The following is a 17,992-nucleotide window of genomic DNA, read 5'->3' as shown; positions in this document are numbered from 1 at the left end:
TTGGGAAAATATTGCCCAAAAGCTACACTCTCTTCTATGCCAAACAACTCCTGAAGGGATTATAAGGCTGGTTACCTTTACTTTTAAAACATGCAACTTCCTGCTGAACCATAAAAAATTGTATTGGTCTAGTAACTGCTGTAATTTCTGAGAGCTCTCAATCATCTCTACTAAATTATGAATCATACACTAAAAACGGGAAAGAAAAAAAACCAGGTCCCTTTGATCCTCTTACTGGAATAAAAAATGGGAAGGGTGGACATGGTGGGAGGGGGCAGTCATGCTGCCATTATTACAGCAGCACTTCAAGTGCTGCTCCTTCCAGGGAATTTCTCTGCAGGACAGCTGTGGTTGGGCTGCATCTTTCTCCAGGTGTAAGAGGACAAGACTTGGACTGAGCACACCATCCTCATTCTTGACCTTTAGTCACTCCTGAAAGTCACACTGTAATTTTTACACGAGGAGTAGAAGCAGTTTGGAGAATTATAGAGTGAGGGGAACTTGAATTTGTCCCCTCTGTAGATTCAGATGCAGGCATACACTACACCTAGATTTATTAGATCCTGCAAGCCAGGATTCATGTGGCTGTATCAAAACATGGATCTGCGGCCTTCCTCTTTCCTCCTCACAACCAAGCAGTCTTCAGCAAAAACAGAGATGGGAGAGAACAAAACAATCTTCTTTCCCCAAATTCACTCCTCTTGCCCCTGGCTTGCTGCTACTTCACATGGACTACTACTCAGGACAGCAGCCTCCTTTTAAGGTAAGATTTGAAAAAGATGAGGGGAAAACTGATCCATTTTTCACCCCCTTGCATATGGCTACGCAGAAAGACAGGTAAGGAAGGTACACAACACTTTAGCTGATGTATTAGAGACTCCTGTCATTTTGGGGTAAACTTGTACTTGGAAAAAATGCAGCAAGCTTGAATCACATTAAAGCCCTGATTTAGCAAAGTGCTCTGAAACACATGCTTATAGTTAAGCCAGTGCCTAAATGCTTTGCTGAATTAGGACCTATGTTGGTAAAAGGGGCAATTGATTAATGGCTTCTGACAACCACCAGAAACTAATGAGCCACAGACCTCTGCTTTTTCCTCCAAATGACTGTACTTAAACCCAAAGGAAATTTCATTATGGAAACAGAAAACACTTATAAATAAATCATACGTGTCTCCTTCACAAATATTAATTTTTATCTGCAATTAGTGGTAAACCCAAAACTTCCTTTCATACAGTAATCAGAGACAGTGCCATTTGCCCTACGAAGCTGATTATTCTTTCAAACCCATAAATTTCTCCCTAGAACTCCACAGTTTACAGAAAGCTCTGTGAACTCAGCTAAATCAACCATGAAATATGCAGGATCCAAGAGAGGAACCAAAAGGTTGCCTGAGACAAACTCCAGGGTGAATCATGCCAGCACTGCACAACCCACCTAAAACTCAGAGAGCTCAGCAACATGCTGAAATCTGCTTCATGCTGCTTTCCTCTGAGACACATCAAACCCCAGGGAATTCACATATTGGCTAGCTCCTGCATGAGAGGTGGAAAAGCTATAGAACAGTGAGAGGATAGCTTCAATCCTCAAAGACCCAATCCAGCTATTTGCCAAGTGTTCACCATTGTGGAGGTTTTCTGAGTGGCCACATGTCTTAGCTTTTACTTTAGTCATATGTAGGGGCAGGAAAATCCTCTGGCACATCTATAGGAGCTGTGACATTCAAGCCTAATGTCAGCCTTACCTAAATCTCATTGAACAACCCAACTTGTTTTTCCTAGCAGCATCTCTGCAGTACAACACTGACACTCTCCCAGCAGAAGAGTTAACACTCATCTAACACATCCAACTTCACGGAAGTAAGTTACAAAACAGGGACAATAATATCTGAGGTCTCATTGTTATCACTCATAAGGTATGCAAAAATATTCTCCCTTTTTCCATTCTTGCATTGGTGTTTTAGTCATCTAAATCAGCTTTCAAGAGTAGGTACATGTTATGGAATGAAAACACAAGAAATAGACAATTGATGCCATACAATGGGTGTTGACAGAGGTTTCAGGGCAGAGATGGAGTGGCTCTCATGCCACATGGGAGCTGTGAGCAGTTAATTTCCTTCAGTCACACACTCTCTTGAAAGAGCACTACTTCACCTGCAATTTGAAGAATTACCAACTATGAGCATTCATGGACAATGTGTCACTGAACCATTACCTACTGATGAGATGGAGACTTCAGCTGCCACAGTTTTATTGAAATGTTTGTTGAATATCCATTATGGCCTTTGTAACAGGGATGAACTCTTAAGGGTAGCTCTGAGGAAAGAAAAGTGACATCACTAGCATTCCTGAGCCTTGGGGAAATGACCAAACCCAGGTTTTGTTGTTATTTTTTTAATCCAGAAAAAAATTCAGCTCCCTAGGATCAGATCTCCATGGATCAGACAGATTCTAACAATGCCCCAGAGGAAAGGGTGGGGAGGGAAAAGGAAAACTCTTGATTTTTTTTTTTTTTGCCCAAATCTACAAAAATAAGATATTACATTGCTAAGTACTCAGTGTTTACACTTCTGTTTCACTGTGAAGAGGAAAACAAATATCTACCTTTGCACAAGTGACTTATCAATATGTTTATTGTAATTCAGATCCTGCCTCAAAACATACTTGAAAGTCTATTTCATGTTTCCATGGATTTCAATTACCATTTTGTAAATGCACAAACAGAATTTTATAAACAATAACTAGCAGCCAGCTGAGGTCTACATATTCAACACAGTACCATGCACAAAATATTCTTAAGGTTCAGATGGAAAATTTCCAGCAGTTTCAAAAGGAACACAAGGTGGTGAGTTTAAAAACATATGTCCTTACCCACAGAGTGCATGGGAAAGTTTGAAACAGCAGGTATTTCCTTTTCCTAGCCCTGTGAAAATGCACAGTGTATCACTTATCACCCTCAGAGGTAAGCTTGGATATTTCTGAAGGTGAATGCTGTGGCTGGGAAGGGACCAACACAACAAAGCTCATCCCTTTAGGAGGTGTCTTCTGAGAATCTTGGCCAGATTCAGCTTTGCCCACACTGAACCCAAAGATTTACACCACTGATATCTGGCCCCATCCATCACACCCACACCTGGGCAAATAATATAAAACACCCCTTGTATTCCTCAGGGGATTAGAGCTTTTCCTCTACTTCATTACAGTGACAGATCCATTGTGAATTATCACCATTACGCTTCATGACAGTAATGAGCCCAATTTTATATTTCCTAGGCCTTGTATTTCCAAAGCTATTTTCTGTACTGCATATTTCCACTGACAGACACTCTTTTTCATTCCCCCTCTCAGTGGAAAAAGCTGGTATGCACTGAAAGAACAGCTTGGCATTACAGGACAGTGACGAACCCTTCCCTCCAAATGTGCTGCTGAGAACTCAGCAGGCTCAGACCCTGGCAATCAGGTGCTAGGAACTCACAATCTCACTGCTACACCAATGCAGGTGTTCTCAATTCACTTCTTCAGGGAATTTATAGGACCTGTTCTCTTCATCAACAACCATCTGAGCATTTAGGAAGCCAGGCTGGAGGAGATCAGGATGATTCTCCCACTTCTGTGGGAAATTTACCTCAAAGACTGCAAAGTCTTTAAGTCATGGTGTTGCAAGGGGGATTAGAGGAGCAAGCACTTTGCTTTAAGCTGTCCTTCTTACATGGAAGGAGGTGGCTTCCATTTTAATAACAAGATATCTTCCACAGGACTCACTCCACTTTCAGCAAAATATGTTTGTTCTTCTGTCACACCATTACCTCTTCTTTCTCAAGATTTCTAAAAGCAGATATTAAAAATTAATGTGAAGCACACCCATAGGTGTTGAAGAAACTTGGCTCCAGACACATCCTGCTCTCACAAAGTTTTCTCTAATTGTTTTTCTGAGCACTTGCAAGAGCCTCATTGAAGCATTTCATGCCTGTATTTTCATTCCCCTCCTTGCTCTAGGGCTTGCCTCCCTGTTGCAATGTATTTTGTTTTTCAGCTTGACCTATTCCATGAATCTGAATGTGGCTGAATAAATAAAGCAGCCCAAGCCATTGAGAGAGATCACTGACAATATTCATTGACACAAATCTTACTATTAATAGCTTTAAAAAAAAAAAAAACATTAAAGTTAAGAATTACAAGTGAAGAGACAAGTAGCCAGAACATGCAAAATTGGGCCATTTTCAGCTTTGAGCATTCTCAATTTGTGGGTTAAATCTCTCCAAAAAATATGATAGTGGCTTGGCAATTGCTTTCACAAACACTAGGTAATGTTTTACTGAGGCACTAATTGACAGATTAAATAACAAAAGGAGTCAAAAAGTTCTAACTTTGGGCTGGTGGCAAATCACACTCATGTCATTTGTTTGGAAACACAGCAGCTACAAACAGCACCCCTTCCCTCCTGGGTACTGCTCAGTTCCTGGCTGGAAACCTGAATTTATCCGCAGGTACACATTGCTTCAGGAAATGGGGGAACTATTGGAAGAGAGCAAGCAAAGTTCCCAGAGCTCCAGGAAACATGGTGTCCATGGAGAATTTGGAAGGGTCAGGCTTGCTAAGCCTAAAAACCAATGATTTTCACACATATATTGGAGAATGATAAACCTTTCACATCCCCTGAGGGCAGGAGGAGATGCAATGTGCTTAAAATAGAGCAACAGACACTGATTTTTGTCCCTTGACACCAGCAATTTCCCGACCAATTAAGACCCTTGGGAAAACTGTGTAAAGGGAAGGATAATTAAGCACTGTAACAGGTCAAGTGAGGCAAACTGCAAAGAACTACATGGGACACTTCCAGAACAAAATACAACACTCAAAAATCACTTTAAATAGTAAACTCTGCTCTGGGCCAATAGAATTAACTGGATTCGACATCAACATTTTTTTTCCACTCTATATTATTAATGCTTCTATATTATTTAATCTATTTTTAATACTACCTGCCAGTTTCAGCCCAAGTGCTGCCTGTGTGTGTTCACAAGAACATCAGAAGCTGCAGCTCCTCACAAGAGCACAGCACAGAGGAAGCTCATGGTCATCGCCTTCTCCACAGAGGCACTTGCAAAGGTTCCCAAGGATTCAACTGGCAGACAGCAAATCCTCAGAGCCAGAAGGTGTCAAAAATCAAGGACAGATGTAACAAAACCAGAACCCAAGACACTTTGACCATGGACATTGTTAATAAAAGATAACAATTGACCCACCATACAGAACCCCCATCTAAAGCCAGATTGGGATGGCTGTCTAAGTGTAATGAACTTGAGATGCAGAATATTTTTTTTTTTTTTGCCAAACATACAGTTTTAAAGTCCATTAATTCAATTCCTTTTCCTTAAAGTAAAATAATCTGAATGTTTAAAGAAATACAATGGACAGACACCAGCTTTAACTTTCACTGAGTACCTATTTCCCATCCTTGAAATTCTCCCCTTAACTACTACTGCTTTCACTTGAATTTCCCCACCTATTTAATTTGTTTATTAAATTCCTTTTCCTGTTATTATAGAGCTCTGATCTGTTACTCTTGTTTGGATCACAAGCATAACATGAACTGGTATCAGCTACAGCTGCCATTCTATCAGCATCAGCATTCTGTCTCCAAAAATGACTGAGATAGCTGAAAGGAGATGAAATAAATCCACAATTTACCTATAAAATAATGTAATTAAAAGCAGGATAAAGCAGGAGAAATTCTTTTGCTGTATCCCCTAGCATTCAGTTTACAGTCTGGAGCATGAGATGCATTTTTAACTTCATGTGCACATCTACACATATTATTAAGAGTCATAAAACAATCTTTTTTATATATCCAAGCTACCCAATCAAATTCTTGGCAAGGTGATTAAAATTATGAAGTAGAAAGGATAGGGAGTGGGGAAGAGGGGAGGGAAAATAGCAATAAGGAGAATCGCATTTAATTAAATTGATCACTTGTATGTACTTGAATTGCATTTAATTGATCACTTGTATGTGACATCCAAATGCACCTCAAATAACCAAATTCATAACAGGACCTAATCTGGCTCTCTCAGGTCAGCTTGTTCCAAACAGGAAAACTGAGGTACCAAAAAACCCCAAAGCATCTTGCTGAATATTCCTGGATCTGCCCACAGAGCTCAAATCCAGTCCTGGTGGTTTAGGATTAAATCTGGGAAAGGTCCACATGCAGATGCTAAGTAATTCAGCAATAAGTGAATTAGCCGTGGCAGAAAGAATTTCTGCTAAGGCTGCTCAAAGCCATCCAAACCAGGCTGTATTTCAAACAAGAGCAGTGTGGGTCACCTTTGTTTCTGTGCCACGTTCCCCTGCCACCATCTCCCCTCTCACTGGCCCCTGCTCCTGCCTGTGGTTCAAAATATATCTTAATCTAGTCAAATACAAGTTCTGTACAACCTTTTTTCTCTCATGTTCTTTATAAGGGGTCATTTGGGGGTGTTGCTTGGTTGGGGTGTTGTTCTGTTTGACCATTTTATGTGCAAGCTGGACAGTGCAGAGAGGAGCCATTGAGATCCAAATCAGAGCCTCCTCTGTTCCCCCCCTAGCTCAAGTTGGATCAGACCTCACATGAAATAGTGCCAACATTTCAAACTGCTCTCTGAAGATTTTAGCTGGAATATCTTCTGGACAGTAGCTGTTCTTGGGAAGTCCACCTAATGCCAAAATTCCATAGAAATGCTTCCTGAATTGAATTACAGCCCTACAGCAGTTCTTTTTGTAATGGATCTCAAATGGAAACCAACAGAAATGTTTCCTTCTTCATTTCCCTTAAGTGGATTCAATATTGAGGCTGCATTTCTTTTTTTTTTTTTTTTTTTAGTGTGATGTGGGCATGAAAAAGCAATGCAAAACCCCTTCCCTCCCACCCCAAGAGCTCATGCACCTTTGCATACCCTCCTTACAATTTTTAAATGTTTCATGAACCTTTCAGTCCTCATCCAAGGCTCCAGAGAAGCCTTCACCTGGGCAGTAACTTTCACACAAGTGGTTTTGTAGCCTTCCAAAAACCAAATTCTACAATGCGGGGGCAAATTGAACTACCACTAAGAAAGATTTTTTTTTTCTACAGCTTATCCTCAGCCACCTCTGAGTATTCACTTCCAAATATAAATTTAGCTTATTAAAACTGTCTATGGTGCATGGCTTTGTAAACCTCAGGGACCATCCCTGCAAATTTCTCAGCTCACAGAAGTAGTACTGGACCTGGTTAAGGAGACTGCCCATGAGTGAGCCTGGATTTCAGGTGTGTTACAACACTCAGACCCCCTCACCAGATATATATCACTAATAAAGACCTGGTCCTCACAAATTAGCATCAACTGAATGCAGGTTCAGGGTTTTTTCACCTGGTAAATCCATATGCTGTGCCAGTGAGGGGTTTTACCAATCTAGATTCAGAAGAATAATTTGTGATATGCCTTAATTTACATGAGTTCAGAGTATATGTTAAAATAATATTTTATTCTCTCCATCCACTGCTACAATTACTATTACAAACACAATTACAAATTACTCCTAGCTCTGCTACAATTTTATGTTATTGCATTCATTTTGTGCTGATATCAACATGCCTAAATAAAAGACAGGCTTACTTCCTCTTGTCCATTTGTGTTATTTATGTTATTCTAGCAAACCTGCTAGCTGTCCATTTGTGTTATTTTCGCAAACCTGCTAGTTTTTCAGCAAAGCAGTGGCTGCCTACTCCATAAAATACGAGCACAAGCAGCAAGTCCATCCAGGGCTGGCCAATTTCCACGTATCCTAATATGGTTAAGAAAATGTCTGAGCGGAGCCCAGAGCAGAGTGCCAAATTTAACAGCTCTGCAGCGAGCTGGGTGCCACAGAGCCCTCTGCTTAGGCTCACTCTAACCCCAGCCTGTTAGCTGGGCAGCTGGTTCAGCCTGCTGACATGGGCTAGACCATAATTGTCCTTGTGCACAGTCACAGAACCCAGAGCCCATGCTCTCCCTGCCCTGGCAGGGAAGGTTCAGGCTCGCTGCCCTACAAGGCTCTCAGGGACAGCAGCTCATTGGAGAGTTTCCCTTCTTGGGCTAAATATATTGAGGAAATCCTGGGTATCCCGAGGATATAAAAGAGCATGGGCTGCATGAGGCACTCTGTGTTTGTGTAAAGGTTTTCAAGACTTCTTTTTCTTTCACTTTCTTCACCTACTGCTAATGTCTTCAAGAGAAGTTTTACAATATCAAAAACTATGAAAACATGTATATATATATTTATTTATATATCTGCCCTTTATACAGGTATATATATAATACATATATATATGAGTACATATACAATATATATACCCCCCTGTATATATACACACACACACACCCCTGTATAAAGGACAGATACCTTCCTTGCAGTTTTGCTACTACTGCCCTTTATGAAACCTGACAAGGTTCAGGCTGCTCACCTGCCTCTGAGCCCTCTGCAAAATAAACCTTGTCCACTCGAGTTATGTATTTGCATTTCAGCCTTCCAAATTTCACTGGTTTTAGGATTTTTGAAATGGCTGAGACAAAGGGCGACAAAGTAAATGAATGGCATTACTGACGTCAGGCTTCAAATCACACTTCAGTCTTGCCACTTATTCTCTTTTGTAATGCCACTAAAATCATTGCAAAGCCTGATAATAGAGATTTGCTGACAGGAGAGAAGGGGATTATTGAGTTTATAACAGTGAAACAGCTCACTTTAGGCATTAAAAGAACAATGCTACCTTGATTATGCAAAAGGGTTAGCTGGCCTCTCCCAGATCATTTCCTATGAGATCATATGCAGACTTAGAAACAGAAGGGACTGGTTTCAGGAAGTTTGGAAGCCTTTTATGGATTATATTAACAAGGCACAGGCTGTTCCCTAAAACTGATTGTGCATCAAATTCCACTGCAGTCACATGCCCTTGGTTGGAACGCTTCAGCATATATGATAGTACCAACAGCCACCAAAAAAAGCATTTAATCCCTGTGTCTTTTTCCTTTTCCTTTTTTTTTTTTTTTTTTTTTGAGTCGAGGGAGTTAATTTTATTTTTTTGGGGTACAAAGAGCATACAACAGTTACAGTGAGAAATTACTTCAATTCTCAAAAGTTTCAAAGTGGGAAATCACTTCAGTTCTCAAAAGTACTCCTACAGAGTACAGATACAACCTTTTACAGAGTTAAATACCTGTCTTACATCAGCAGAAATAAATGCTCAACTGCAAGATTTTGGAATGGCACCTAATAGCTGTTAGAAGTCAGTTTTACTTTTTCTTCTCTGGTAAGTACTAGCAAAAAAAATATATCTGCACAAAAGCACATCAGTGTCTGAAAAATACTTTTTCCTGCCATTTGAGGTCTTTGCTAATACCAAACATTTGTTATTTAGTGTTTACTACCAAAGACTTTCCTGTCAGTTCAGTTACTCTATATTTAATCTTGATACAGAAAATTAGAAAGCAAATGAGAAACTGCATTCCTTTTCCAATAAATAATGCTGTACATGTTCTGATTTTTTTTTAATTTATGGGTACAGCAGACTCGTGAGCCTGTAAAGACACCTCAGATGCTGTGCTCCTGTTTGGAAGTGTCTCAGCATCCCTGGAAGCTCTGGCCTCCAGGCTCCTCAGCAAGGCTTGTGTCTCATTTGGGTTTCATGTTAGCTCTTTGGTGATGCAGAAATTGCATCCTGAACTGTACAAGACCTACACTGTGAGAGACTGAATTTCACTGTGGGAGGCAAACCAACCTGCTAATGGAATTAGATAACACTCACCTATTGACACCAAGCAGATTTAGCTTTCAGTGGAAAGTAACAACACTTTCAAACAGCTTCTCTCTAAGTTAAAATCTCCCATTCTATTTACAGGGGAAGAGAGGAGTGCATAACTGAAATGCAGCTCCCTGTCCAAGCCCAGCTGGTCAGGAGCAGCACCTCTTGCACCCCAGATAAATTCCTTCCCCATGGGGTTGCACCTTCTCCTGCCACCTCACTGATGCCATGGATGGAGAACCAAAACATTCATCATGAATATTCCCCCCAGCACTTAGCTGCCATCTCTTACTGGAAATAAAATACATTTTAGTTCCTGTTAGGAGAGAAGTAAGAGAGGGGTAAAAACCTCAAATTTATAATAATTATTTGCTATCTGTTTAATAATGGTGTTCTCTGTGCCAAAGAAGATGGAACAATTAAAAGACAACCACAGCCTTTGCTTAGTTTGGGGAATAACTATCCCTGATACAATCTTCCAGGAATCCATCCTTAGAGCCTTGCCCATCACTATTTATAACTGAGTAAATATTAGAGGATTCACTTCTTTTGCCCTGAAAAAACAAGACCTTTGGCCTTAACATATTTTTGGAAAGTGTTTCAGAGAAGGCTGTTGCTCTGCAGCAATGTTTCCTTCCATTAAAATTCCCTCTTAAAATATATGGCCCAAAGGAGGAACACTAGACCTCAAATATACCACAAATATGGACAAGTCTGCCTGCAGGCATTTGGAAGCTGGGAATTTGCCCAAAACATTATCCTTCAAGAATTAACCAACTCTCTGTCAGCACAGTTAACAGCCTCAAGAAAACCCCAATTGTCAGGGCAGCTCACTAATTGAATATTGTGCTGTTTATCACTGCTTAAGGTTTAATTATTCCCAAGGACTGAAACTGGAGCCTTTATAGATGCACATGCAAATAAAAAAATGTGTTTGGGAGCCACTATTACCCAACAAATTCACTTTTAGGTTTCTCTCCTCCTGGCTTCAGCCCAGCTCACCCTGCCTCTTCTTTCCCTCATCTGCTGACAAAACCTGTGATAGTCAGGGGCCAGAAGAGCAGGCAGGGTGACCACAGGAACTCTGTGCTCAGGACTTTGCTCTGCTTGGCCACTTAAACCTGCCTGTGAACATCAGCAATGAGAAAAAGGAACTGAGGAAAGAAAACTCAGTGGCAGAAACTCACTATAAGGGTATGCAGACGCAAGAGCTGTCAAGCTCTACCCACAGGTGTGGCCATAATTCCTTGGCATTATCCTTTCCAAGGATAATTCCTTACAAACCTTGCCCTTAAATAATAATCAGATAATGCCAACACAGCCCCTGGTAGTGACAATAACTCCAGAGTGATGCTCAACAGACAGAGAAACCCTTCGAGGCAAGCCCTTTCCTCACCTCCTCATCAAGGCTGGCTGCTTTAATTAAATTTTCCTTGTTTTCCTTAGTTTCCTGAAATTGAACTAACTTTCTTTAGTTTCCACTACTGCATGGTGTTACTATTTTATGTAATTGCTGCATCCTTTTGCATCAATGAATTTGCTGCACATGACATCATAACCTCCACCTGTGTAGCCAGAATGACGGAGTGTCCTCACTCACAGCAATTTGGGCTAAACAGCAATTATAGGCCAAGTGCAGCCTGGGAACGTTTATTATTATTAGCAGGACTCATATCAAGTGCTGAATCTTTTGAAAGGCAAATTTTCTCCCACTTGGCAAGCAGAACTTTTGTTTCGTGTCCCTATCAAACCAAAACCAGGACACCTGGGGAACAGAGAGAGCCATTGGCTTTGCTGACATATTCAGCACCATTATTATCTTAATGACACATAATGGTCTCCATATTCATAACCTTCCACTAAGGGAAAGCCCAGAGTGGCTGTTGGGCTGACCTCATTACCTCACTCTGTGTGTGCAAAGACGGCCACATGTAGGGTTAATGACAAAGAGACAAAGACACAGGAGTTCAACATTTCCAGGGGAAAAACACCTCCTTCCCATTCAGGTAATTTCCAGGAAGCAGGAGATTAACATGGAGCCACAACATGGAAAAATTTCTCAGTGTTTTAGAGAACTAAATTACCATGCACATACTTAGCTATAATCCTTAGCAAAAGTACAAAACACTAAAATAAAAGGGAAGAATTGGGGTAGAAAATTCCCAAATATACAAGTAATTTCTGGCAGTCAGTTTGATCAAGGACTACCACAAATTGTCTTCCAAATCAGGCTGATCACTAACCCAAAACAACCTTTTCCTATACCAGATTTTGGGTTTCAAAGGAAACTATGCTAACACTGAAGTGAGGTTCATGATAGAGATTGTCTCAACTGAACAAAATATAGCTCCAGGAACAAATAAAAAAATCCAACTATATAAAAAGCATATATCTCACCAGATATGATGCCCCTGAGCCTGGAAGATGCTGCCTCTTCAGCTCCCAAGGGATTCTTTGAGTAGGCCAATGGTTATTACAGGCACTGCAAAGATAGAAGTGTTTACATGGGGGGGCTGAAGAGGGCACCAAAGGCAGAAAAGTCTTTACAGTTAGGATGATCTGGAAAGCAAAACAGATCCTGATCCTTGCTGCAGTTGCTAGATACAATTGCACCACTGACTAAATTGATTTGCTGCTCCTTTTCTTTTTCCAGTGACTCCTCTGTGGGGAAGAAATTCCCAAGCAAGCAAAGACACAGATACTCTGTGCATCTGAGTCCCCATTAGGGGAAAAGAGTGGCTCCCACTTGCAAGGAAAACTGCCCCATTCATTCACCTGCTCCTGCTGCAACCCAACCACAGAGTAATTCAATCCTCAAAACACCCTGGGAAGCACCAGCCACAGAACTGACAATTTTAATATCCAAACTGCACCGATTAATATGAAGCCAAACCTGATTATGCCCTCATTAATCACTTCAGAGAAGAAAAAAACAACTGAGGGAATTCCCTATTTCTTTTGGCTGTAGACCAGCGCAGTTTCTTGATTGCTGGCTGCCTCCAGTCAAAGATGCAAAAACCTTCTGGCTATTTGTGCATAGCTGCTGGATTGCATTTTTGCATTTACACGGGTTTCAGTGACAGGTTGTTTGTCTGTCTGTACATGTAATTTGACTGCAACAGTGGTACAACAGCCACCTTCAAGCAATGGCTGGGACAAATGGTAACTCAGCATGTGGTGAGAAAAAATTGCCTCTGAGCCATGCCTCAGGGGGAGAACTGAGGCAGCTCTTGGGAGAAAAAACTCAGATCTCCAATTTGGAGTAACCTCAGCCAGCTGGGAGAGCTGCTCAGGGGCTCTGGTTATTCCCATCCCCTTCCATGTACAGAAGCAGCAAAAACCACAACTTTCAAATGTTCCTCTACTCAGAAGACAAAAGGCTGGAATTACAAGGTGCAGAGAAATTTTCTTTCATCTGTTAAACCAGGTGAAGAAAGATACCAAAACCAAGCTTGCTTCACAATCAGCATTTAATTTGGCAAATAGAGTTTACCTTCCCACCTAATCAACACAATCAGCAGGTGGGCTTAACAGTATTCATTAGACTCACTCTGTTAAGCAAGAGATGTGAATAAGCCCTGAAAAAAATACTTCATGCTTTTGCAAGTGGCAGTGTAATCTTACAGGACTTCCCCTAAATCCATAAGCAGCAGTGTCAGGGGCAGGATTTGCTTATCTTAGAATATTTTGAGGTGTTTGTTTCAATTTCATACTGCCTGCCAAGGGGGGTTTTTGAAGGTAGTGATGAAATGGGGAGGGAGGCAAAGTTTCCTCCACACATGCAGCACTGTGCTCCACCATGGCTAAACACGAGGGGTACCCTGTTGTTTTACAAAAACAAACACCTTTGCTGTCCTCCTAGAACGGCCAAGACAGAAAATTGGTCACAGCTGCGACCAACTAAGATGGCAATTCCTCCAGGAAACTCCATTCTGAACTTCCCAGGGCAGTACCACAGTGAATACTGAAGAATGCAGCTTTTCCCAAATCCAGCAGACCTGGTGAAAGGAATGCAGGTCCTCTTTGTGCAATGCATAAATCCAGGTTACAGGACTACCTCAGGTTTAATAAAACTCCCATTAAAGTCAATTGCAGTTGTATGTTCTAACCCAGAGAAAACCCAGATCTATCCTTCCATCAATAAAATGTCAAACTACTCCAATCACTAATAAAACCCAAGGACTGACATGTCCTTCAGGATTCATGGAGCTACATGAACTGATCCAGGTCTTTCAACAGAAACTCTGCTTAATTTACTGTAGCTGTGAGAAAAAACTCCCCATCATTTACATCCAAAGAAGAAAATCTAAATTCAAAGGTACAACGCAGTACAGAGAAACACCTTTAAGTTGTGTAACCTCCTGACTGCTGAGATGTTTTGCAGACAAAGCCCTGGAGGTGGACATCAGTGTAAATCAGAAGAACATCTTGTTTTCTTCACTTAGCCCTGTTTCCTGTGATACCTTAACACCAAGTCCTTCCTGAGAGCTCTCATTCACAGGGTACTTAAGTGTTCTCCTCACCAACCAAACAAGATTACTCACCTTCTTTAAGTTAGGCTCAGGTTTGTTGAGGCAGAGCCAAAACACACACATATTCCTGACCAAGGACATGTTTTTCTTTCTTGGGCTGTTTTTACTCTGTAGTCCTAAGTACAATACCAAAAAAATTTTTAAAAAAGGAATTAATTTTGCCAAATATCTTCAGGAATTCCTTATTGAAACAAAACTCACAAATACACTTCAGACCTTTTCCAACACACACCACTCTGTGATTCTGTGATCTATCAAGTGAAATACCATGAATGAGAAAATGCTGACAACACTGAGCCAGAGGAATTTTTTAATCTACTCGCTGATATAATTTTATAGTGTTTCATACAACATAGCCTGCAAAATATCAAAGTCAAGGGGCACCAGTAACTAAAAAGCTTCTATAAAATTAATTTATTTGGGTCATACTCTAGAAATCTCTGGCTGACAGACACAAAGGAAAGCTGAGACAATTATCTTGCACTTCATTCTTAAAAGGAGCACTAAGTGCAACACAAATTAATTTACTTGATTTACCTCATTATTTCTTCAACCTCCTATAGATCATCTCATCCCTATATTTACTTACATACTGATCAATTAATCACCAGGTGGGAGAAACTGAGGTTTGAGTACCAAACCCAAACAGTTGTGGAAATAAAAAATTTCTCTTCCTCTTCAAGGAGTCAGTACTGTCTTTCTTTCATAACTTTACAACTAGAGATAGCTACTTCTAAACAAAACAGTAGACCATTTAGCATTTTATAATCAAACAAATTGGTTTTCCATTGTTCTTTTCCAATGAGAAATTCCATTCTCTGCAGCAAGGGGAAATGATAATTTCCAGAAATGTTTCTCACAGAGGGCAATCCTCATGGCCCTGTTCTGTGGGATTAAGTATGGGTACACTTAGATGGTAAAGCCTTTTAGGCAAGCAAAACCAACAGTACTGAGGGCTACTGGAAAAAGCTTGATCCTCCTTTCCATAACCTAAACAAAGAAACAAAGTGCTTTCTTTCATTGCAACACCCTGGAAATGGCAAAGCCTGTGAAATTCTGTTTGATCAAAGTGCTGAGGACAACTCTCCCCATTATTGCACCAACATTTAAAAACCTACAGAAACCACACCTGGATTTCTGAACATCTTTGGAGCCCTGGCTCGGGGCTATTAAAGCAGGAAAAGCAGCCAAAACACCCATTGAAACCATATCAACATGGCTCTGATTCAGAGGAAAGCATCAGATGTGCTGAATTTCCCTTCTTCCTAGCAATTCTGGTAGCAGAAGTTCCCAAGGATTACTTGGCCAGGTTTTATTCAGCCCCTATGACCAAAGGACATAACCCAAGCAGATCTGGGTTGCAGGCATTTTAAAGGATGCAAATGGCAAAGAAAAATCTCTTTGGGTGCAGCCAGAAACATCATTCTCCATTTACAGTCACCTGTAGAGACAACATGAAAAGCACCACTCATCACAGACAGCAGCATCTCTTTGGTGTCCTTACAGCAAGCAGCGCACACATTTAGAAAAGCACATTTGAAATGCTCTATTAGGGTCGTCCTCAGATTCAAATTCCCAACTCTCCCAGCTGACCAGGCTGAGGACTGAAATGTGGCAAAAAGGAGCCACAGACTTCTCATGCGCTCTTGAAAATCTCCCTTAAGGTGTCTATTTTCATAGGACATAGAAAGACATTTTTGGTTAATACTTCTACCACCCATCTGTCTATCCTTCTGCCTCTAATGAAGTCTGTAATCAAATCATAAACATTGGCATTTTAGAAAAAATTATATCCTTATGAGGATCCTTTAATTCCTCCATATATATATCCCATAGAAGGTCATGTCCTGTTTTACTTATTTTTTCCCCACAACATTTTTGCTCTGTGTTTTTCTTTACAGGAGACCAAAAGATGGAGACTCTGTACATTTTTGTGAGACAACTACATTGGGCAGACAGCCATTTCCTCAGCCAATATCAGCAGTGAATTTATAGCTCAGAGAGAACTCTGAAGAGACAGAGGTTTGTGGGACAAAGGTTTTGTTTGGTTTTTTTTTTCCTGAGACCCGAAAAACTCTTTTGACAAGTTTGCCACAAAGAAAAGGAGAATTTACAGCTTCATCTGCTCTGAAGGATCTCTGGTTCCATGCTGAGCACTCACCTGCACCCCATGAATGAGGTGATCAACTCCAGCTTTGGGACACACCACCAGACCTGCTGAGTGCTCCCTTCAAACTATTGGTAGCCTGTGTTAGAAACCACATAATTTTTACTCCACCACTCATTTTCTTAACTTAGTTGTCTTCAGTTTCAATGTGTGTGGATGTAAGGAATAAAATACAAGCCAAACAACATTTTCCCTAGACAGAGACTATGCTACGAGGCTGAAATTGACCTTTTTTTCAAAAAAAAAATTTCGAAACCAAGGTTTTCTGACAGGCATTGGTAGGACAATTAGAGTTCTGTAAGTGGGAAATGTACTGAGTACCAAACACTGAATTTTGGCAAATGATGTGTTGACAGCATGCATCCAGCACAGCTTTGTGACAGGCTGAGTTGGATGGGACTGAAGGTTGTGTGGCAATAGGAAGGCACAGCACAATCACAGAGCTGTCAAAGCCACACATTTAGACATAAAACCCAAGATAAGGCAGCAAACGACCAAAAAACTGTGTATCAGAAACATGGGAGAGAGGAAAACACAAACAACATTAATTGACAAAACCCTAACCCCAAATCCAAAAACTGTAAAAAGTTTCTTTTGAGACATTTTGTTGAAATATGTTTGGGAAAATGTTGGAATGAGCCACTTGAAAAAAACAGTACCCACAAAAAATACTGCATCTTTTTCATTTGGTAGGAGTCCATTTCATTCCACAGACTTTGAGATGTGTTTGAGATTCCATAGGTTTGGTGTTATGTCAGTGATTGTTCATAATGAAATTCCAGGCAGTAGCAAAAAAAGATTTAATGATGGTACCACCCAAAATATGGATATGCTGCTTTCTTTGAGCAAATTTATTGATAGGAATGTTGAGTATGGGTTAAAGCAACAGAGTTGTCTGGCTCACCTGTGCATGCTAGAATGTCAAGTGACAGAGCACAAATTATGCCATTTCTTGACTCTCTCTTAAGAAGTTAATCTAATTCTACCCTTTGCTGGATTCTCAAAAGATTTGTCATTTGCTGCAGCTCTATGACACTATCAGCTGTTTTTTAAAGTGTATTCCCTGTTTTCATATCCCATCTATCTCCTTGAGGAATAATATTTTGATGGTTTTAGTAACACGTTTGATGTTGTTTGGACTGGGAGATTTGTGCCCTTCAAAGCACAGCGTGACACACTGGACAAAGCACTTGGCTGGCATCACCTCCAGTTTGGTGCTGTCACAGGAATCATTTTTCTTTTATTGTGCTTCATTTTGTCAGAGTGACAAAAGGGAAAATGATGCCAAAGTCCTGTGCAAAGAGCTTGGAGATAGACTCAGAAAAAGCAGTGTCTGGCAGCTTGATCATAAAGCCATTTTACACTACAGAAAGAAAGTATCTTTTAAAGATTTCATTAAAAATAAGTACCAAGAAATCCACGTGACACCTTGCAGCTAACACAGGGTGGAAAGTAATTCAGAATCATCACCTATTTTCTGCAGGTAGATAACCTGAGT

General features: G+C 40.6%; 1 protein-coding gene across 5 annotated transcripts in view; it reads right to left on the bottom strand.

Annotated features, from left to right (window-relative positions):
• The window catches only part of CALD1 (caldesmon 1), a 204,827-nt gene that overhangs the window by 116,053 nt on the left and 70,782 nt on the right, over positions 1-17,992 (bottom strand). For 4 of the 5 annotated variants that reach the window (XM_059471650.1, XM_059471649.1, XM_059471654.1 and 1 more), the window contains exon 2: positions 12,193-12,277. The exons of the other annotated variant lie outside the window; for it this stretch is intronic. The gene's annotated coding sequence lies outside the window, so the exon portion shown is untranslated. The remainder of the gene's footprint in view (positions 1-12,192; positions 12,278-17,992) is intronic. 5 annotated transcript variants of the gene reach the window in all.

This window comes from Ammospiza nelsoni, chromosome 5 (genome assembly GCF_027579445.1).
Source record: "Ammospiza nelsoni isolate bAmmNel1 chromosome 5, bAmmNel1.pri, whole genome shotgun sequence".
NCBI lineage: Eukaryota > Metazoa > Chordata > Aves > Passeriformes > Passerellidae > Ammospiza > Ammospiza nelsoni.
Note: the sequence above shows the minus strand (reverse complement) of the source record. Positions and strands in the feature narration are given on the sequence as shown.